This window comes from Mytilus trossulus, chromosome 10 (assembly GCF_036588685.1).
Source record: "Mytilus trossulus isolate FHL-02 chromosome 10, PNRI_Mtr1.1.1.hap1, whole genome shotgun sequence".
NCBI lineage: Eukaryota > Metazoa > Mollusca > Bivalvia > Mytilida > Mytilidae > Mytilus > Mytilus trossulus.
This window is the reverse complement of record NC_086382.1, coordinates 28639518-28663266: the sequence shown is the minus strand read 5'-3', so window position 1 is coordinate 28663266 and position 23749 is coordinate 28639518. Positions and strand designations below refer to the sequence as shown.

The 23749-nt window shown below is 31.8% G+C and overlaps 1 protein-coding gene across 2 annotated transcripts in view; it reads left to right on the top strand.

The window, feature by feature from the left end:
* The first annotated feature begins 22500 nt into the window (after positions 1–22500).
* LOC134687167 (pyrokinin-1 receptor-like) overlaps positions 22501–23749 on the top strand; it is a 119168-nt gene continuing 117919 nt past the window's right edge. Inside the window, exon 1 of one of the 2 annotated variants that reach the window (XM_063547215.1) lies at positions 22501–22593. The gene's annotated coding sequence lies outside the window, so the exon portion shown is untranslated. The remainder of the gene's footprint in view (positions 22594–23749) is intronic. The other variant, XM_063547216.1, reaches the window with a different exon arrangement.

Here is a 23749-nt window from a genome sequence, read left to right as displayed (position 1 = left end):
CGTCAGTTTTCAAATAACATATTCCGTTCAATGTTCAGAACTCAGCAGAGTGTTTTGTTTTGAAGACATTCATTGCAACCACATTTGCACTGTCAGTTAAAGAGCACCAAATTAGCATTTAAAAGTATTTGAGAACTTATATCTAATGATCTACTATTCTACATTTTGGCCAGAGATAAAGTGAATAAAGTGATAATTCCTCGCTGGGAAAAACATGTATCTTTTCAAGTCCTCTTGGTAGTAGAAACTTATTTGGTTCAGGCAAACATGGTTGAATGTCGAGAATTATGTAGTAATAAGAATAGGAGGTTTGATTGGGAGACGTTGAAAGTCTAAATACTCGCTGTGAATTTGCTCAAATTTGAAATACGATGCTAATAGAAATAAAATACCAACAAAGTAACATCACCTAAAATCCAAAAGGTATCGATTGATTTCCTAACAGAAATTTTCAAGTTTAGTTTTGATAGTGGATTATCCACAATGCTATAACCTGATAGTAGCCAGAGTCAGTTATTACATATAGAAAAGCAAGTTTTCTTACTCTTAAGATTAATCACTTACATATCAAGTACGTTAACACGGCATCTTCAGTATGTATAAAAAAGAAGATGTGATATGATTGCTAATGACACAACTCTCCACCAGAGACCAAATGACACAGACATTTACAACTATAGGTCACCGTACGGCCTTCAACAATATGTCCTGTATAGCTTGCTGCTCGGTCTGAGGCAAGGCTTCATGTAGAAGACCGTACTTTGACATTTTGGTAATTTTTTACAAATTGTGACCTGGATGAGAGAGTTGTCTCATAAGCATCTTACCAACTCTTCTAATTACTAATTAGAAACACGAGGTCTTTTAAATTTCAAACTTTAACTACACAATATCGACAAAATCGACATGATCTAGGATCATCAGATAATATATTAAATAATTATTATAAAATCAATAAACGTACAAACATAAACAATATTTAAGCATTTTACTAGTAAGAATGATAAATTTATAACCTTTTAGACTAGGTTTTTTTTCAAAGAAGCAATGAGGTTATATAGTTTGTATTTAGATATACGGTTGACATCTCTGTAATAATAAGAACGCGATATCATTTTTTAAAAGTATTCTTCAGTTCTTATCAAATATTTGTATATACGAAGGAATTTGGTAGAATATTTTAGTTTTCGATGTTGTTATGTTTATTAACAGGTTCTTCTCCTCCGTTGTATTTCTTGACAATCGATGGAAAGCCGTTTGGACCATAACTTAAAATTCAGATCACTTCCCATTTTGATTAATTTAAAACATGGTCTGATGCTATTCATCAATGAGATACATCATTGCAGTCTGGCATAACATGAAACAACCATTGAAAAAGTGATTTGGTGATGTTTGAATATTCATTTATATTTTCTGACAGATAACGGAAGTTAAAGTACATATTATAATAGTTATTTTTTTATGATATGTAATGAAAAATAACTAAATGATGACATAATAAGATATAGGGAGACTTATTTTTCATAATTATACACCGTAATTAGAATATACTGTCATATTCTAAACAAACAATCCCGCTGGCCCTGTTATGCAATCAAATCTTATGTATATATCCTACAGCTAATTGATATTTGAGAGATACTTGTACTTTTATGCTCGACCGTAACGCTGAATCTTACATGACTGAATTTGTTCAATATTCCTTGGGCAAATTATTGGTTAAGACATGATGGTAGTAAATGTGGTTTTATTTAAGTTCTTTTGTATCAATTTATGTGTCGGAAAAAAGTGTCTAAGGCTACTTATTTCAAGGTTTCATCAATTGCTGCTATCGTTTTAACTTAAATTTAAGTTTTGTTTCTGAGTAAGTTGTCTGTCCTAACAATGTTATCTACCAATAGTACTTTTACCCTTGGTACATTTTCTAACTCCGTTGAAAAGTTGATAATTGGTTCACTTATTGTTTACACTGTTACTCCTGAAAGTAACATTTGAATTGCCAATACCATTTCAGTGATGGATTATTTTTTTAAGGAATGAGACTGCCGGTTATTAAATACCTGACGTGTAACTATGTAAAGAGCGTTCCTCAATCTTACGTACAGAAAAAAAAATTAATCATGGACCTTGTAATATTTAAAAACATGAAAGCTAGATCAGTTATTGTATTTTTGTATTTCATTTGTTTTTGAGTTATTACTTTGAAATTTTCTATTGCAGAAAGCTTAAGGCTTAAGCAGACAGTTATTATTTAAATATTTATTTTCCAACATTTGACATTACCAAATTCAACAATCTTTCAACGAATGATTAATAAAAATAGTTGTCAACTCGTATCTTATCGTCAAACTATATTTACATGCTGAAAAGCTTACACATATGTCCGAAACAAAATACATTTAATGAGTATAATACACTAAATAAAGTGCATTGATGGATGTTATATGTGTGATTATGTATATAACAAATGTTTAAAAACAATTGCTGTGTTACTAATGCAAGGAAAAGTATTTTATTCAAGAGGGAGGAGTGAATACAGGTACTAGATTGAAGATGGCAAGCAGTTGCTACTGGTTATTATGATTTACACAGCTTTAATAACCTGTTACGCTATCGGAGTCAAAAAGATAAATACTGAGTGCCAATGACAACGCTACACTATGTTTAAAAAAAAAAACATTTTTTAAATATTTTCTTTATCGTAATTGTTAATGACAGTTACTGGATGTATTAACACAAACAAAAATGTTCAATTACCACGATTCGAATGTAATGAGTGTATGCAACACTAACTCAGTTTCAATAACGTACTGCCACGCAATCTCGACAACGACATCAGATTGACTTGAAAAACGTCGGATATAATGTTGTGGAGTGATTGTTCTTTCTTACCGCTATGCAATTTCAAGTTTACGCAGCGTAACTTGTGGTGGCTGAAACGCCTTATTGCACCATGCCTCAAACTTCATGTCTCTTGTAGTCTGAAAGTTTTGGTAACTACAAAAATCACTCGCGCGTATTACATATCATTTGATTTTGACATTTGATAAGGGAAGTTCCGTTTAGAATTTTTTCTCGGAGTTCAGTATTTTTATGATTTTTACTTTTCATTGGCACTCAGTAAATTTGAGAATTTTCTGAATTGAATACCTTAGCTATTAACGTATCTTTGACAAGATACCTTGTATCTTATGCATTTTGATAAATAGTACAGTTAAGTAAGTTTCTCAATAAACATACTTTATCAAGTTTTAATCATAACAATGTTTGTTGCGACCGCCGCAGTCTGTTCATATCCTGGCATTATATTTTTGACCAGACCTAATACCAAAATAATAGATTATAGGCTTAACCGTACTTTTACTTTTGACAAGATTTTTTACATATCTATTTTAGGAAATTGTAAAAGCTTTAGGCGAATTACATAAGCCGATATATTATATAATATTTTAAAATAATCAAACATGACAAAAAATAGTAAATTATCACACGTTTTATCTAATAGTAGATATCATTATCGTTCTTATAAGAACAGCTAAACAATTTAATTGCCTAAGCAACCAAACATAATGGAATTCAAAATGAAATGACACACATTTTTTTTTAAAGTTGTTGTAATAAATTATCCCATTTTTCTACCGCAAAACGAAATGCCTTTTTATCGTTCACCTAGGATCGTTTTTACAATAATTATATAACTAATAACAAGATTCGACATGCACATAATTGAGTTAATCTGGAACAAATAATGATTGTGAATACCGTGTTTTTTTCCAATTTGCGTCTAGATCAATTGAAAATTTAAACAAACTAGTTTAGATAATTAATTTGGCTATTTGCTTATAACATAACTTATTTAAAGAATCTTTTTTTCTCGATTTGGCCTTTTAGAATTTTATATTTAAACCATCAACTCAAAATTGTATATGTGCAAATGTCGATAGCAGACCGACGGCCTTAGATAAGGCGGGACTAAACTGCCTGGTAGCTTAATGCCAAATAATTGTCTAGATACTGCGGTTTTCATAGCAAGTTAGACAAAGTCAAATTGATCTAAACAGAAAGTCGATTCGGCTTCGGGAATCGACACTTCTGTTTGGTATAGATATAAACATGTAGTTTATTCATCACAAATTACTCCCACGATTCACAATTTTATTTATGCCACTACCAAAAATTATTGAATTAAACCTCCGACAAATGAAAGTCAACCATCAGCATCACAGACCCAGTAGCAGGTATGTGAATGTGTCATTCCGATTTGTAGGCATGGTACCTTTATATAAATAGTTAAAAGTATGATATTATGCTGACCCTTCCATAGTATCTGATATCACTCACTTTTGGATGCAGAATTTGTTTTGCAAAACTTATAACAGGGGTATATGTTTTGAATTGTATGTTCTTACGTTAGAATTACAAAGACTTGTTGCTTAATAAGGTATTATTCGTGCTTCGAGAAAAAGATCTTAGTTTTTAACAAAATACGAGAGAGCTTAGACAAGAACTGACAAAAACATATTAGTACACCAAAAAAATAGGTCAACAATCTTATATTTAGGTGGGTTTTTTTACCAAGATTCTAATTTACGTATAGAGTGAAAAGATGAATGATCATAATGTCTGGAAAATTATTTAATATCAATAAACACGTGTTATTTTATCAGTTATATTAATAGAAAATTTGTAAAATTGAGACGGCAGATTATTATTTTGAAGAAATTAGTTTTCTATAAATTTAATAAATAAATGAGAATATACAGGAAGACAATTTTAAAAGATAAAAATTGACGACCACTGTCTACAATAAAAAATTCCATTATATTTTAATGATGATACCGGAGACAAGATTATATAAGATTACCGTTACAGACAAGGATAAATGTATATATAACACCAGATTACTAATGATTTACAACTACAAATTCCCAGACTTTATATTCTGTTAATGGTTTCAAAACGACTTATACCATGCTTACATGAAATCGAGACCTATTTCCTTTAAATTGAAGATTCATTATAATATGACAAGTCTATCATTATCCTAGTTTGGCAATTTTATACTAAACTTATCTGCCCCACCACTTTCAGAAAACGTAGAGCTGTGGATATATTACTGAAGCGCAGTTTAGATTCATATCCACACATTTCAGTTAAGATTTGGTCAATTTAATGAAATTTTGCGCGATTATCACACAAGTTAGAGAGATACTTATCAACAAAATCAGGTATAATTCATCACTCTGTTGTACACATATGATAGTTGTTTTCCATTCGTTTGATGTGTTTGTGCTATAGATTTTGTCATTTGTTAAGGGACTTTCTGTTTTAAATTTTACTGAGAATTCGGTATTTTTATTATTCTAAATGAAACTCTCATACATATGTTAAAGGTACATAATCGTACCGTAATAATATAACTCTACGTTCTTGTTATTCGTTTTATAGACTCCAACGTTTTTTCGATTTTAATTATTCTGTTAACACGCCATTATGTTGTGCAATGTTTGGGCCTCAAACTTTATGCGCGTTTGCCAAAACCTACGATTAAACAATGTTCTGAAGCTAGAAGATGCCTATGTTCATTAGATGGAATTCATTGAAACCTTTCAAGATTAACATTTTTTGCTAAACGTTGTCCCGAGTAGTGAAGAATTGGACCAAAACTGAAATTACGTCATCATTGACGGATCACTTCAAAAATATAGAAGATGTATTCCCATAGACACTCCGCTTAGTAGGATATGCTTACCCTTCATGAGCACCTAATATCACCCCACGTTTTAGGTCCGGTTAGAGTTAGTCTTTCATATGCTTTTCTTAGTACTATTGGTTGTCTGTTTGTCATTTTCTTCTTTAATCATAGCTTTGTCAGTTTATTTCCGATATATCAGTTCGATTGTCCCTCTGGTATTTTCGACTCTCTCTCTAACGGCTTAAACTATGTAACTTTTACATGGACAAATTATATCCTGAAATGAAAAGTTCACATGCATAACAGTATTTTACAAAGGTCAAAACAAGGTTGGGCGACATATTTTGAACATGTATATGCCTCGATTTTTTGAAGTTTAAGCTTATACTAAAATCAAAACTTCCCTCAAAATCTTCCCAAGCTTTAAATATCTTCCCAAAAAAAATGTATGGTATGTGAATCAGCTATGTGTACAAGTGCAATCTAATATCATCTATCGAATACCTTAAACATCTTTTCGTCAAGTATTTTCCACTCGATTTCGATTTCACCTCATTTTATTGTCAATTAGTTTAATATCATTAACTTGCAGATTTCGGCATTTATTTCATTCTTTGTTATTTTCCTGTTTTCTCATTTAAAAAAATCTAATCAGATCTCTTCTGTTAATGTCAAACAGCATAAACATGTTAATATGACAAAAGCGTTACAGATATGCATTTGTAATTAAAGTGCAGAAAACATAATATATGCAGACATGCAAAAGAGGCGATTATAATTGATTATTCATGACCTAATTAAGGAATGATTTATAGCTTAAGGTCTTTTATCTTCTTTAGTAATGGCTTCACATCAATTAATATACATTGAGGCAGAAAACTGTACTTTTATGCTCACTTTTATAAAACGCATTAAAGATAGAAATAATAGAACTCTGCTATCAATTTCCGTTTAAAAGTGTCGTAAAAGTAAAAGTACTGCTGACTTTAAAATAGTAACGGCATAGCAAATACGACGTAAAGAAATTATTTAGACTGAAAAATACCAAACACAAAACCATTCCGGCTGTATAACTATCTGAATAACATTTGTATCATGAGGTCATGAATAACCACAAGACTTTTTATTATCAAATGCCATACGAATTATTATTGGATTAGTTTTCAAAATAAAAATAAAAAAATCTTTAACTCACTATACATTGCTATAAGTAGAGACTGTTGTAATGACATTTATATTAATGTCAAGGACAGAACGATATTTTTACCAATGGTCACAGAACTTTTTTGTAACAAACATAATCTAGAAAAAAACTATCTTCCTGTCCCTTCGTGGGGAGGAATTTTAATATGTACCAGTTATAAACAAAGTCACTTATTCTCTTTCACCAAAGTCATGCAATTTCATTCGAGACAACAAAGTTTAAAATTAAAATTGTATGATATATGTTGACCTCGATTTCTATTTTTCCAAGACACATTTTTGTTCATTGGACTTTTAATGGGATAGCGACTTAACGAGCTTTTCAAAAATTAACGACATATATCTCTCAACAAAATTGATAGATCTTACGTGTACAATTAAATAATAATCACCTACTGTAAAAATGATTAAAACTGCCTTGATCTTTTTGTTTCCAAAAGCAGACACTACTTTGATAGAGCGAACCTGTGAATATTTTTTGCAGTTGAAAGATTATAAAATGCACTAATCTGGTAGCATTACAGTGAAATTAATGGGATTTGTAAACGATTTCTTTGGTTTCTATTCCGAACACCAATGTAAGTAGTTGAAGATTTATCAAATGGGAAATTGAATTGAAAACTAAACTGTTTCTAACACATTACTGCAGCATGAGACATGCAAATTAAGCCGATGGTAATCACTAATTCTTATCATTAACACAATATGTGAACAAGACAGAAAATGCGATGCAATGTTTTCAAAACGATTTAGTATGAAATAAGGAGAATCGGTAAGATTGTCAATCCACTAGAGACCAAATGACGTACAGGTTAGCAAATTAAATTTATTCAAATAAAGGCAACAGTAGTATACCGCTGTTCAAAACTCATAAATCCATGAACAAAAAACAAACTCGGGGTAACAAACTAAACCGAGAGAAACGCATTAAATATAAGAGGAGAAAAACGACACAACACTAAAATGTAACACACACAGAAACGGACCAAGCATCAGACAAAATCCCACGAGAATAACAAACATAACATCAAAACCAAATACATGAATTTGGGATAGACATGTACCGTGACACGTCTTATCGCAATGGCTTTTAAACATATTAAGGAAACGTAATGATAAACCACACAACCAAATACGCATAAACTGAAATTGAAGTAAACACAACAATTGAAACTCTCAACTTGAAAAAGTAATTCAATGTTGTTTTCCTATCATTAATTTCCCTTTTTGGTAGGACGGTGATGGCCCTTTGCCACCATCGTGTGGTATTTAAACATCAAAAACTTGTTCTGTTTGCCCGTGTCTGTTGAACCATTTTGGATTTCAATGAACCTTTTTAAACCTTTTCTAAATTTTTCCATACATATAAAGGGTTAGTTTCTAAGTTTGCTGTACACTTTTTCAAAACGGGATAGCATATCCTTATTTTCACGGAGGTGTTATTTGCTGAGCCCGGAAGTTTGGAACCATCACAGGTAAACTTGTCGATCTTTAAAATAAATTTATATTAAAAGGTAAGATGTTCAACACTGTAATTAGAATGAAAGTTTTATTAGTATCATCATTTATTTCAGAACTTTAAAATCAAACTAAATATACAAATGAGTGTGTATGACGCACGGTCAACGCTTTTACAACCCTCAATAATTAGTTAAAAAGAAGGGATCAGTACTTAAAATTACACATTTTATTGCAAGTATCACATCTTCTTATTTTTTTTCTATATAAACAGTGATAGTTTAAACCAGATAATACATGTATCAAATAATTAACCAAGCATAAGGAGAGATGGGCTTTGTCGTAAAATTACATCACAACTACAAAGTACAGAAATTATGATTAAGTACTTTGAAAAATTAACACCGAGTTCCTTAACTTATTTGTCGGGCGTACTAAATTATAATCTTGGTACCTTCGATAACTCTTAACATCACTGGGTCGATGCAAGTGGATGTTTCGTCCCCGAGGGTATCACAAGCCCAGTAGTCATCACTTTGGTTTTGACATGAAAATCAATTATGTGGTCATTTAAAAAAATATTCTGTTAACAAAACTTAAAATTTTCGAAAAAAATAAGGATTTCCTTATCCCAGGAATAGATTACCTAATCCGTATTTGGCACAACTTTTTGAAATTTTAGATCCTCAATTCTCGTCAACTTCGTACTTGTTTGGCTTAATTAATATTTTGTTATGAGCGTCACTGATGAGTCTTATGTAGACGAAACGCGCGTCTGGCGTACTAAATAATAATCCTGGTACCTTTGATAACTGTTTACACATGGTCCCCGAGGGTATTACCAGCCCAGTAGTTATCACTTCGGTGTTGACATGAATATGAATTATGTGGTCATTTTTTATAATAAATTTCCTGTTTACAAAACTTTGAATTTTTCGAAAAACTATGAATTTTCTGATTCCAGGAAAAGATTACCTTAGTCGTATTTGGCAGAACTTTAATGAATTTTTTAATCCTCAATTCTCTTCAACTTCGTACTTGTTTGGCTTTATAACTATTTTGATATGAGCGACTCTGATGAGTCTTATGTAGACGAAACGCGCGTCTGGCGTACTAAATTATAATCCTGATACCTTTGATAACTCTCCATATGTAATTTAAAACAGAAAAAAAGATTTTAGGGTTACAAGAGGAACTACATAGTCATTTAATACTTGATAAAATACATTTTATAAATCATTCAAAGGCTTTATATTAATGGAAAAGAAAAGTTAAAGATACTAACGGGACATACAACCTCATACGTCGAAAATAAATTGACAACGCTATGGCAAAAAATAAAAGGATCAAAAGACAAACAACAGGATACAAAACACAATATAGAAATCTTAAGACTGAGCATATCCTGAAATATCGTTTCAACTGGAGAAACACACTCCATATGCAGAAGCTGCTGGAATGTTGCTACATAGAAGTCAAAAGTTCATAAATTGGGAAGCTGCAATTATCTCTTGGGTTATAAAGTTTTCTTCTCAACTAACCCTTGTCTCAACTTATATAGCCCTTGGATGGTGTAAACTTCCAAAAAAGCGTGTATAGTGTAATAGTGTATGGTATATGGTTCAATGGTGTAAGGTGTATGGTGCTATGGGCTATGGTGTATGTATGTTGTAAGGGGAATGGTGTAATGGTGTGATTGTGTAGCGTGCGATCGGGAATGGTGTGAATTATGGTGTACGACATTTCATTGGTTGAAAAGGAAGTTCTTTTTATTTTATTTTTTCAAATTGTAAACATAAAAATTATTAATGATCTTGATTTTTAAAATTTAATTGCATTATGGATAATTTTGGAACATGTAGATAGAATAGGAAATGGTGTATGGTGTAATGTGTAAGGTGCATGGTGCAAGTGTGTAACGTGTATGGTGTAATGGTACAAGTTGTATGGTGTAATGGTGTATAGTTTTATTTGGAAGTTTACACCATCAAGGAACTGTAAATGTAAGTCAAGATATGAGACAGACTAAACTGTATGATTTAATTAATTCGATGGAATAGATGCGTTCAGCATTGCCAACAACATTTAAATTGTTTAGTGAAACGACATCATTTTTTAAATGGAAGGTGAAGTTAATAGATCAAGCTAGCTTGATTTCCATATCCATTAGACTCTTTTGTATGAAGTCAGCATCAAATGAACAAACAAAATCAGTAAGAAGAAGATCCCAATTGGTTCCCATTGGAATGCCGATTGTTAGTCAAAGAATACGTCCTCCAAACGTAACAAATAATTATGGCGTCAATCAGGATATCAAGCATCTTCAAAATTTCAGTTTCAGATAATGTTTCTTTTAAATAAAGGCAATATTAATATACCGGTGTTCAAAGGTCAAAAATTGTGGGTTGAACTTGGTTTAATGGCAATTTAAACATCCCGCTTTATGGCAATGTTAAACAATATTGATACAACGACAACGCTACGCGACAGAAATACAGCACAAACACCTCATATAATAGTTGACACAACATGCAAACTACAGAACAACGAACATTTTTCATCAAAGACAAAAATAAAACAGTGACGCACTTACGTTATTTATTTGGCCTTTTTACCTTTTTTGGATTCGAGCGTCACTGATGAGTCTTTTGTAGACGAAACGCGCGTCTGACGTATATACTAAATTTGGTCCTGGTATCTATGATGAGTTTATTTACGTGCAATCACGAACTTTATCAGCTATTTTCACAATATTCGTCCAAAGAATTTTCAAGACAATAATGTTATGAAAGGCAGTTTTATAATTAGTTGGTCTACATACGATAACACATAATAGATTATCCAAACGAAACCCTAACAGAAACAACTAAAATGAATATCAGTACATGAAATCAGAGGGATTTTTACAAAGTACTATTTACTACTAGCTAAGATAATATACTTGTTTCTGTATTGGCCATTTCTTTTTATGATAAACAGCAGAACCAACTCTTTCTATCAGTAAATGGCAGATAGTTAAAAAGGTCCAATAAAGTATGAAGATGGAGACCATGACGGACACAAATTTCTGAATGTTTTGCCAAATACAGCTAAGGTAATTCATTCATGACGACATCGATATATTAACAGTTATCCATTCCTTGTCGATGATATATGCCATCTGATTTTAAGGGTTAGAGTATAATCGTCTATTGAGAAGCCAAATAGGAATATGAAATAAAAGATCTGAAGGGCATACTTCTACCAAACAGTAATATAACAGCATATTTAGCAAACCGTAAAAGAAGGAAATATTACCTTGAGTTCAACAAAAAACTTTTACTCTTGTCAAGCTTGAAGCGTAAATAGTATGGAAAATTTGTGAATTAGACAGACACAGAATAAATCAACACTCAAAGTGCCTGCAACCGTATGTATCTTTAAAATAAGTAATTAACCTACATTTTTGTTGAAGACTTTAATATGAAGGCTCATTTCAATTAATTCAAGAACGCGTTTCATTTCATTAAAAATGGAACTTATTTTAATTCCACATCCCTCAATCCTACCTCCCTAGACTAATGATTTTTGCACTTTCGTTTCTTCTTTCTTATAACGTTCATTGTCAGAACTTGTATTTGTTATTTATTGCGTGATGATTCTTTTCTTTTAGTTGATAGAATTCCATAAATTGCAATATACAGCATAGTCATCAATCTTTGTATAAATACGCGTTGGAGGATGCAGTTATATAAACGTATTAATAGAACCATTTTTCATGTCTGAAGAATTTACTAATTGATGTCATGTCTTGGAATACCAAGAAGAAGAGTACTTTTAAATGAATTCTAAATATTTTGCCCAATGAAAGGTATATTTTTATAAAACCTCAAGCTTTTGAAATTTATTTATTACGAGACATTTCTAGAAGGAAACTGTGAAATAATTAGAACATCTTTCAGGAAACGCTCATTGCCATTGTCGAATAGTGATTCCATGTTCAAGAAATTTAGTTCATCAATACATACGCCAACATTTAAGTATTCATTTGCATAGGGTTAATTTGCTTAGTCTTTTGTTTTCTATGTTGTGTCTTCTGTACTATTATGTGTGTGTTTGTCTTTTTTTTTTGGCATGGCGTTGTCAGTTTTTTTTCTATTTATGAGTTTGACTCTTCTTCTGGTATCTTTCGTCTCTCTTATTCAATCTAATTTTCATTTCTTTGTATTTTGTGGTAAAGTAATACTTTTTTAAAGGGTTTTTAAATTTTAGAAAATTAAAAGAAAAAAAATCTGTTTCGAAAAAGTAAGGATTTTCTTATCCCAGGCATAGATTACCTTAGCCGTATTTGGCACAACTTTTTGGAATTTTGGATCCTCAATGCCCTTCAACTTTGTACGTGTTTGGCTTTATAAATATTTTGATATGGGCGTCACTGATGAGTCTTATGTAGACGAAACGCGCGTCTGGCGTTCTAAATTATAATCCTGGTACCTTTGATAACTATTTATTACTTCACTAAGACATTATTTCAAATACCACAGACGTTTTTTTTAAATATTGAACCTTTTCTACATTAACAGATAGTCAAACAATACATAGGTATCGCATTTACAGATCCCAGTCTAGGGCATCCTCTGAAGATTTGAAGGTCACTACTATGAGGTCCGCCTCTGCTATGTATTGAATACTTATAACTACAAGTAAAAATTACCAAACAAAATGTCGTATCATATCAGTTTCTAGTTACTGTAAATGTTCTACTGTCGCTTTTTCTGTGCTTTGATCTCGTCTTGCTAAAATGAAAGAATTTGTTCTAAAATAATACATATGAAAATGATGGAATCAAAATATTTCTGGAGTGAAAAATAATCTTTGGGTGTTTTATATAAATTAAGTGCTTTTGGTGATTATGTAAAATCGGTTGACAGAAACTGTACGTACAGTACACTTCCAAATATCGATAATTTTATCAATTAGATGTTGTTTTATTTAATTAAAATGAATGTTCCTTTAAAACAATCCGACAATGGATTTATTAGTTTGAAGACATGTAATGTCTTCTTCTGTAATGATAAAGGAAACTATGTTATAAAAAAGGAAATGTGATATGATTGCCAATGAAACAACTTTCCACAACAGACCAAAATGACACAGACATAAACAGCTATAGGTCACCGTACGGTCTTTAACAATGAGCAAAGGCCATACCGCATAGTAAGCTATAAAAGGCCCCGATGAGACAATGTAAAACAATTCAAACGAAAAAAACAAACGACCTTATTTATGTAAAAAAAATGAACGAAAACAAAATATGTAGCACATAAACAAACGACAATCACTGAATTACAGGCTCCTGACTTGGGACAGACACATACATATATAATGTGGCGGGGTTAAACATGTTAGCGGGATCCCAACCCTCCCCTTAACCTGGGACAGTGGTATAACAGTACAGCGTAAGAACGAACTATGAAAATCAGTTGAAAAAGGCTTTACTCATCAGATGAACAAAAAATAAAGTGGACACATACGTGGCCGGGTACTTATACATCCCGACACAATGAAAAGATCTGAGAGTACTCGCAGTTATCTGACAGCTAGTTCAAAGCCACAGACAACTAATAAAAAAATCATGTATCTAAGACTAAACTATCAATCCGCACACATCCAACATCCAATGGATTTAGTGTAAGGACGTCATAAACAGCCAGAGAAAAAGATGACCTTGCGCAATGCCAAGTTAAAGGTATCGAAAGATTGTAGATTCATGAATATGTATATGTAGATAACATACTATTACTATTTAGTTAGCTTTTAATCTACTGATAACAAAATCAATATTTATACCAATAAAAACAATATTCAATGAAAAATAACGATTGTTATTACCACGTTAGCTATATAATTATAGAGCATTTTAAATTAATTAGTAGATTCCATCAAACACAAAACAATGTAATCAAGTTTGATAAAGAATCTGCCAGTAGCCTGTATCGCTCACTTGGTAAAATTATGATATTCATTTTTAACCTTATGCATACTTGATTTGAAATCTTAGTGATATTATTGAAAATCTTGTACTGATCATTTTCAATCTGATATAAGGGCAATACATATTCTAAGAATTTTAATCTTTGGGACATGTTGACTTACTTGTAGATCTTAATCTGCAGATTTTGTTACAAAATTTTCTCTTTCTATTTTAATGATCATAGTTTTTTTTTATTAAAAAAAAAGTGAACAAAATTATCAATTAGGGGAAATAACTCCTTACATATTTGTTCGACATTTTTTGCCACGTTGATTTATTTGTAGAGCATTTGTGCTTAACATTTTAAAATTTGCAATGTCCCTCGATCTATTATGCTTTTTAAAAAGCATAAAATACTAAAGTTGCCTAAAAAAATTAAAAAGTTTTAAAATCATCATTTTAAGGCAACAACTAAAAGTTGTCAATTGGCCCTTATGGAGCAACTCAGATCACCTTCATGCAGTATTTGGTTGGTTCATGTTGCCTTGCCTATATGATATTATGTAGTGTTTTGTGGACGTGTTTGTCTTTTCTTCGTCTGACGTCCATATCAGTTTATCTTCGAATAATGAGTTTTGATTGTACCCTTATCAGTTTCCGCCTCTTTTCTACAAATCAATATTCCAAAACGCAACCTAAACCATGAAGGTGACAATTCCTTCTGAATTCATACCCTTTCTCTCACATTATATTTTATGCAACTGTTAAAAATGTGCAAAACCCTCACTTCAAATTTTTTCCTTTTATTGTTATCCTTCGTGTTTATCGGTTTAATAGTTATATTTCGGATTTCACTCATAAATGAAAGCCGTTTTATTAGAATTATTTTACCATAATTATTATAATGCTGTACGCATTTATTTTTGTCTTGTCGTAAATTCCAAAGTACAATGTGACGAACAATACAGCGTCTCAAAATATATAATCATCACAATATCTCAAACTATCTGAAGGTGTTTGTCTGAAGTGTTTTATACATAAAGCGTGCTATGGGAGTGTACTTATCATTATAAATTACATACAGAAAAGTCTATAGTACGCAATTCATAACCGGAACAAGTTTTTCTTAATTCATCAAACATCGGATAAATGTTGAAATAAATTCTTTACTGTTTAAAACAATTAGAATATTTAATGAACTGTCATTAAATTGAATTAATCTTTGTATAATTTATCGATTCCATATCCGAACACATTTTACTTGTCAGTTTATTTTTTTTCCTTTGACGTATTTTGGATAACTTTAATTAAATACGGAAATTTGTTTCAAATTAATTATCAGCCTCTAACGATGTTTAATATCATATTCTGTGATTTTGAAATATTTTGGTTTAAAAGTGCATTCTGCTTATAGGCGTCACATAGCTTCACTCTCAATCAACGTCAGTATAACATCAAGTATAAGTGTACTAAAACGAATTTTCAATTTGACAAAGAGGAGTGCACATTGTAAAAAAAATCCCGTGTGAATAACAAAAGCCAAAATAGCTTATATTTTCCAAAATATATTTTTTTATTAAAGCAACCTTTTTCATTTGTTGGACGGAAAAGATTTTATCAGTTTGACGTCTCAAAGTCAGATCTAATATTACGTCGTTTCGAACTTCTAAATTGACATTTTTGAGTTCCAAGATGAAATACCTGAGCTCTAAGATGGAATACCTGAGTTCAAACTTTATATAACTCACTCACAAGCTTAAATTGTGAAATGTCATCTTGAAACTGAGAAAGGTAAGGTTGAATCTGACAATTTTAGTTTTAATTATGAATGTACCATGATGAAGGTCACATGCACGTGTTGTACTGAAAGATATCAAGACATATCGTTATTGTGATTTAAAGATCTGACAAAAAAAAAGGAGATGCATTTATTCAAATCTGCACAAGACCGAGCACATGTCAAAAGGTTGTCAATTACAACTAACATGTACCTTGGGACATGGATTCACCTCCACCACACACAAAACCTCTTTGCCCAATTGAGGTATTTTGATTTTGTGTAGTTCGGCAGACCTGTATCATTCAGGTGTTACACAAACATTTCCTTCGAATCTTTTGAAAGAACTGACTTTCTCAAACCAAACATTTGATACTTGTAAATGTATTTGTCAAGTGAAAGACAACTTGTAAAATTGTTAATGTATACAAAAAATCAAGAACAGTTGTACTTTGGGTTTGCAAATGGATATATGGTTTGGATTACATCTCCAGACTATTTGTAGATCTCTGAAGTGAATTCGTCAAATCTATCTAATTATAAAAACATTGTTCATTTCACCCTAGGAGTGTTGTAAGGCTTCATACGTCTTAACTTAGTGCATACAAGTGATTTTGTTTTAATTTGACAAGCGAGTCGAATAATTATTTTCTTAATATCTGAATTCAGTTTAGACGATAATTATTTTGATATCTTTGTATAAATAATTAAATAAAAACAGTTAGGATTACACAAAACAATCCCTTACAAATGTCTTAAAAGAGTAACATGACGAGGCAAGAAAGTGCAAAACAAAAATAAAATTCAAAATATAATTTGTTTCTATGCACAGCTGGAGTTTGCTGTCTTGAAATTCATAACGTCTTTAACAAGTGAGTTTTTTACGTTCAGAAAAGTCCCAACAATAGAACCATAATTGAAAAAATATTTAAACAAAAGTCAATGAAGTACGAGATACTCCCCCGACGTCACTTCTGTGTATTTGATACAAGTTTTATTCAATCTGAATACGAATCTGTCGCATGTCTGAATACGAATTCCTTGTTTTTATGCATATTTATGAACCCTTGTAACATTATTAATGAGTTCGTCGGTTTCCTATTAAAAGGCGAAATTTCTGCCAATTATCAACATGCCGGATTTTTTCATTGACAGTCTAATTGCCCTGCTTTATTTCCCAATCGACCCTTTTTTCACCGTTTACTCTTTTGAGTCAGACCTTTAAAACGATAAGCCTCGGTCACACCTTACCGGATAGCACAAACGGAAAACTGAAAGCTGTTCGTTGACAAAATTGTTATCCGTTTGGAGTCCGTTGTTGTACTGACCAAATAAAACGGAAACGTACCAGGCAGAACGGATGTCTAACGTACATCCATCGGACGAGTGCCGCATAAAACGGACACCTAACTGAAGCGTACCGGATAAAACGAATGAACAACATTTACGGAAGAATTAAATGCGACAATAATAATACATTTAAATCGCATAAATACTCAAAATGTTTCTGTGTAACTGGTTTTGATTTATTCTTCAAAATGCCACCAAAGAGCATTGTCTGGCCTGAATAAGAGCTGCTTGACTTTGAAGACGTGCCCTTACTCTAAGAACGATTATTGAATACTAAGAATGTATGGACCTTAAGACATCTAATTGGCATTTCTGACGTGAAATTTTCTGGAGTCCGAGGAACATTCAAAACGGAATGTCCCTACTCAAATGGCAAAATCAAAAGCTCAAACACATCAAGCGAATGGTTAACAACTGTCGCATAATTCCTTTCAGAACAACACGTGTGACCTTCATTACCGTACGATCATAACCAAAACTACATTTGTCAGATTAAACTTGATATTTCTCAGTTTCAAGATGACATTTCACATTTCAAGCTTGTGAGTGAGTAATAGAAAGTTGGAACTCAGATATTTCATCTTGGAACTGATAAATGTCAATTCACAAAACAACGTGAATGACTGCCAATGAGACAACTCAAGTCCAAGGCACAATTTGTAAAAGTAAACTATTAAAGGTCAAAGTACATGTGACCTTCTCTGGCAACAATGATGGCGTGCATCTTGGGTTTTGTTTTGGTGTCCTATGGCAAAAAACCGTTTTCAATATCTTTTTGCAGTTGAAAGTCAAATTTTTCCAATTCCTGAATGGCTAATTTCTCATGCACTGTGTTTTCCCTCTTGATGTAATGATTGAAGTATCAGTAACCAAATAAGACCACTCATATCCTGCAGAACTTGCATAGCTTTGTGTTCTTTTAAATAATTGTCTAATTTCTGTCTCCGGTTTTGAAAAAGCTTATAATAGCATTTCCGCTTGAAACAGTTAACTGCTCAGTAAAGTGGAGATGTACTTTTCATGTTAAAACCAGACCGGTATACGTCATGAACTAACTCAAATTGTCGATTTCTTTACAGTTTTCGCAAATCAGTGCATGGTGAATCAATTTGGAATGTCTAATTACTTGACAAAATGTTGTATTAACAAATAACAACATTTCTAATACAAGTGTTTAAAACAAGTGTTTAATACAAGTGTTTAACACAAGTGTTTAATGCAAGTGTTTAATGCAAGTGTCTAATACAAGTGTTTAATACAAGTGTTTAATACAAATGTTTAACACACTTGTAAAGTTGTTACTTTAGGCTGGAATCATTTTTGTTTTCATCTTAAAAGTTGAATGTCAAGTAAACCGAGTTGATCGTTTCATGCACAAAAAGAACACTCCGTTTTATTTACAAAATATTAAAAAAAAAACCGATGTTTTGATAGAGAATATATAGTTCCTACAGGTATTATCGAAATATCTGTCAAGTTGTATTTCGTTAGCTGTAGCTATTTACGAAGTCAGCCACACATCGTGATTCATAACAATAGCAGTAAGCGAATATATCTGCAATAAGGAACGCATAGATACTTTCCATGAAAATATACCTTTAATTTGACGGTAAAAATAAACTCCGAATAGATATTCAGATTAATAAGTTATTTTCAATATTATAATAACAACTCTCGTACAAAACAAAAGTAGTTTTAATCATTAATTTGCATGTTGAAATAAGGGTGTTTTACTAGCATGACAAGGTGGTTTAACTTTGTCTCTAAGAAAATAAAGTGTTAAAAACGAATGCAACAGATAAAGTTACCTCAATATTAATCAAAAGATCAATTTGAATTAAATAAAAAATTATGTATATTTCTATTTGACAAAATTGTGTTGCTGGGTTTATACAGAGTAAGAAATATTTATGAATTTAAAACATGGTGGAAACCAAACTCCGTACAGTAATCGTTTCCGTTCCGGATGCGTATCGGAATTCGAATTGCCGATGAGTTTGGGTTGGAACAATTTCCAGCGTTGTTGATACGTTGTCATTTACGATATTTTATTTAGTAGAATTTGAAGGTATAAACCAATTCAAACTAGCAATCTCAGTTTTGGATATTTCAGTATAGTATATGAGTAGCAACATTCAAAGTTGTTGTCTAGTTAAAATATTTAGCGTTTTCCCATAGTGTGTTGTTTGAATAGGAAATATATGATTAAAGTACAATGAATTCATATAAAGTTACTTCCGAAATGTGTAATTCTCTTAACATCAAGATTCATGCATCTAATATATTGGCCCTAGAGTCATATCTTAATCTCGAATTTACATAGTCTAAGAAATTAGGAGTGTTGTTTTCAATATGAACGTCAAATGTTATAAATGTTTGGTTAAAAGAACATTACTGCTAAGTTGGTTTTAGTATAAACAAAATAGATAATTAATTATTATCAGTCACAAGTTACAAAACACAGTGCCTTTTTCCATTGAATACGTGATTTATTAGCCTACGACCGTAAACAAACAACAATCATTTGCTATTGTGACTAGTATATGGATAAGAACTCAAATATCTAGCAATTATTTAGGCATATTCCAATCCAGTGCGTTGCTTGATTGCTCGATTAATCACTGGTATCTTTAAACCAACTGTTTTAATCTAAAAATCCACTCTTAACTTTTTCCCGGGGTTTCAGCGATTTTCGATTCCAACAAAAATCAGACAAAAAAACCCAACACATTACATATTTTTCATAATTTGTTCAAATAATTTAATAGACTTCAAATGCAGAGAGCGAATTTCTACCAAGCCAGAATTATACCACCAACCTGCCTGTCATTCAGCAATAACTTTAACAAATGATTATGGAATCGTCATCAAGACGTTCTTCTGAATAATAACACCATGTAACTTCTCAACGACTAAAGATGCTATATATCTAAATACAGATCAAGGAGAATAAAATTGAGAATGGAAATGGGGAATGTGTCAAAGAGACAAGAACCCAACCATAGTAAAAAAAACAACGGCAGAAGGTCACCTACAGGTCTTCGATGTAGCGAAACACATTTATTTTGGTAGAGAAATTCATTGTAAAAGAAAGAGGGACGAAAGATACCAAAGGGACAGTCAAACTCATAAATCTAAAACAAACTGACAACGCCTTGGCTAAAATTCAGACGTTTCAATTCATTATAATACTGTGACTATCGGCATTGCCCAGTAAACTATAATAATTGATTTCACGGTATTGGGAGATGATTATTCGATTGGTTGTTGTTTGCTTTTTGTGCAGTGGCAAATATTTCTTGTATGTTCAGGACGAGACAAAATTAACATTTAGTACAATCGGTAGGTTTTGTAAAGTATATGTGTTGGTCGACCAAGAGATGACAATTTTTTCTTCTTCAGTAAACCATCTATTTACGGTGCTGAGAGCCCCAGAAATGCCACAAAAAGATAACCGAAATCTCGTAAATGTACAATTAAATCCGAGAGAATGCTGTTAATTCGCCGATAATAAACAGAGGTATTCTATTAAAGTATCGCGTGGCGATGATCGAAATTATATCTGTGAATGTTCAGCCGATGGGATTTCTAATCTTTCTTATAGTAACAGGTAATATGTTTAATATGTTTATTTTGGCGATAAAGTATAACCATCAAGTGATTGATAAAAAAACAAAAAGTTAAACATCTACATAACTTGATATAAATATTCAACAGTTGTGGCAGTTGAAAGATTTTAAAAGTACGTGTCATTTTTCGATTCCTATAACGCAGTCAACATAGGTCAACAAAGAAAGGATTGCCCATACCTGAGCAGCGACACAATTAATAAGCAACATTTTAATTAATTGAATATAAAATCAACACATTTTAATCAAAAATAAGGTTTCAATCCTCTAATGTAAAGAAGGCACAAGTCCCGTATAGTTGTTTTTAGTATTATATTATGTAAGTTTGTTGTTTTCCTAGGATGTGGGGTATTTGTGTTGCTGTGTCGTATGTCTGTATTTGTTTTTGTTGTTTACATGAAAATTCAGCGTTAAACGTTCCTACATGAAGGATCTAGAAAAGTGCGTTAGTATTAGGACATTAAGGTGGTACATACATGTAACATGTAAAACTACAGGGAGATAACTCTGTAAAATCAACTGAACGTTTGCATCACAGTCTATGGTAGGGAAATATTGAGTTTCTGAATGATTAAAGTGCCTTGTTCAAGTTTTTTTTTAAATTTTGATATTTTTGTCAACAGGTCAAAGTAACTATGTTATTTGTAAACACCTTATGATAAATTAAACGAGCTACATAATTTAAGTCAAAGTGTTTGCTACCACAATAATATGCCTTTATTGAACTTTCAGATAAACATTTTACTGCAGACTCTTTTGATCTCTACATAAGACACTCATAATGCCAATAAACCTGTCATAACAAATAAATATACATTTATTAAATAACAGACATTTTACAGTATCTATACGTCACTTATCATTACTAACTATAAATAGTAGATATTGAGTGAAATAACATGTACTATGAATTGCAAATTGTAGAAAGTTTTTTACTTAATCAATTCAATTGTAGCTTGAATAATTTCTCGCAACAGATTGCCCATCTTAAGTAGTGCTTGATTGTTCGTAAACAACTTAAAGACATCGAAAAATGTAAGGGAGATTGACTTTGATATGAGAAAACGACAGCGCAATTGCTGAAAACACGCTAATTAACTTTTGATTAAAACAAAATAGAAAATAAACCCGTTATTTGTTGTGATATTGTCAGGGAATTCATCAAGTTGATGTTGCAAGTTTTTATTTATCTAGTGTGAAGTAATTGCAATGGAACGACCAAATTATACCAAAACAACGCACACATCAACATTGTTGAGCAATATTTGTAGAACAAATAACATTTATTTGAGAGGTGTATCCGTAGTATATAATGGCATTTGTATTTTTATGAGGAGTACAATGAATGGATTGCACTCAATTCGTAGTTAAATCGACAAATCTGTTAGCAGAACCGAGAAGATTTTATAACATTGAATATTAACAGAGAAACTGTTTTATAGTAACACATGATAATTAATCAACATGTTGCATTGGTCGTTAAACTTACACATTGCTGATCTCAAAGAGATGATATAAAAGATCGGTGAGTATACCTTATCTATGATGGTTAATATGTTAAGATGTTGCTACTTGCAATAATACCAATAAATACGACATATTTTGAAGCCAATGAATTATGGTAGTTTACAACAAGTGCAGAAAGGGATTTTTGACGCAGAATTAGAGAAAAATGTTTAACGATATAAAAAACCACGTCTTCTATCTAAAATAAATTTAAAGATTTTGGTACTACAATTAATAATACTATCACAGTTACTGGCTAGAACAATAGACAATTTATCCAGATTAGAAAAAAATAAAAAGTTTGAGTGTTCTGACAAAATAATTTTAAAAAGTTCATTTCGCAGATCATCGTACAACAGACACTCTAACAATTCATGTTCCTCAGTTTCAACAATGTTTTTACAAGTTTCGCAAGTCCGTTGTTGCACGGGTAGCCTCTCAAATCGTCCAGTCTCTAGGAGGATCGGTACAAAACCACAACGAAACTGCGTGTATGCTCTTCTATGCGATGGAACTATCATTTGAGCGGGTGAGTGAATGATAGCATCGGGAATTTCATCTTTTGACTTTCACATTTATTCTTTCTTCAACACTTGCAACCGAAAACATGTTGGTATAGATTTTGCTTGTGAGGGCTGATATGACTTTTCCATTTAAATTGCAGGATAAGCCTATAATGACCCCGGTATATGCTAGTTAGTGCACCCGGAATAAGATATGGTAAGGGAAAATCTGCGATTCTTACATATGCAAAGCCCACTGTGTTTTGTAGCAATTATCTGTCAACACATTAAAATAAATTTGCCTCGCTTTTCGGATCAAACTTTTTTATAACGTTATGTCTGATACATGATAAGTTATTCAGTTGTTTCACACGTAATGAATAGTTAAAGATGCACACAAATATGCTATAGTTTAATTTAGATCTCAAAATTTGCCCCGTGATTAACCCTTGATTGATATCTAACTCGTTATTATCGATAGATATCTGCCCTCTGGCTTTGGATTTAGATCCCTTGTAGATATTAGGATTTTGATACTAACATGTCAAGTAAGAAAATGCATTAGTCAAATAAAACCGCGATGCTATGAAATAAGCAACAAAAAACTAAATGTTGCAAGTCCTGTAACGTCTACTCAGAAAAAAGTCGGTGACCTATCTTTTGTTTTCTTCT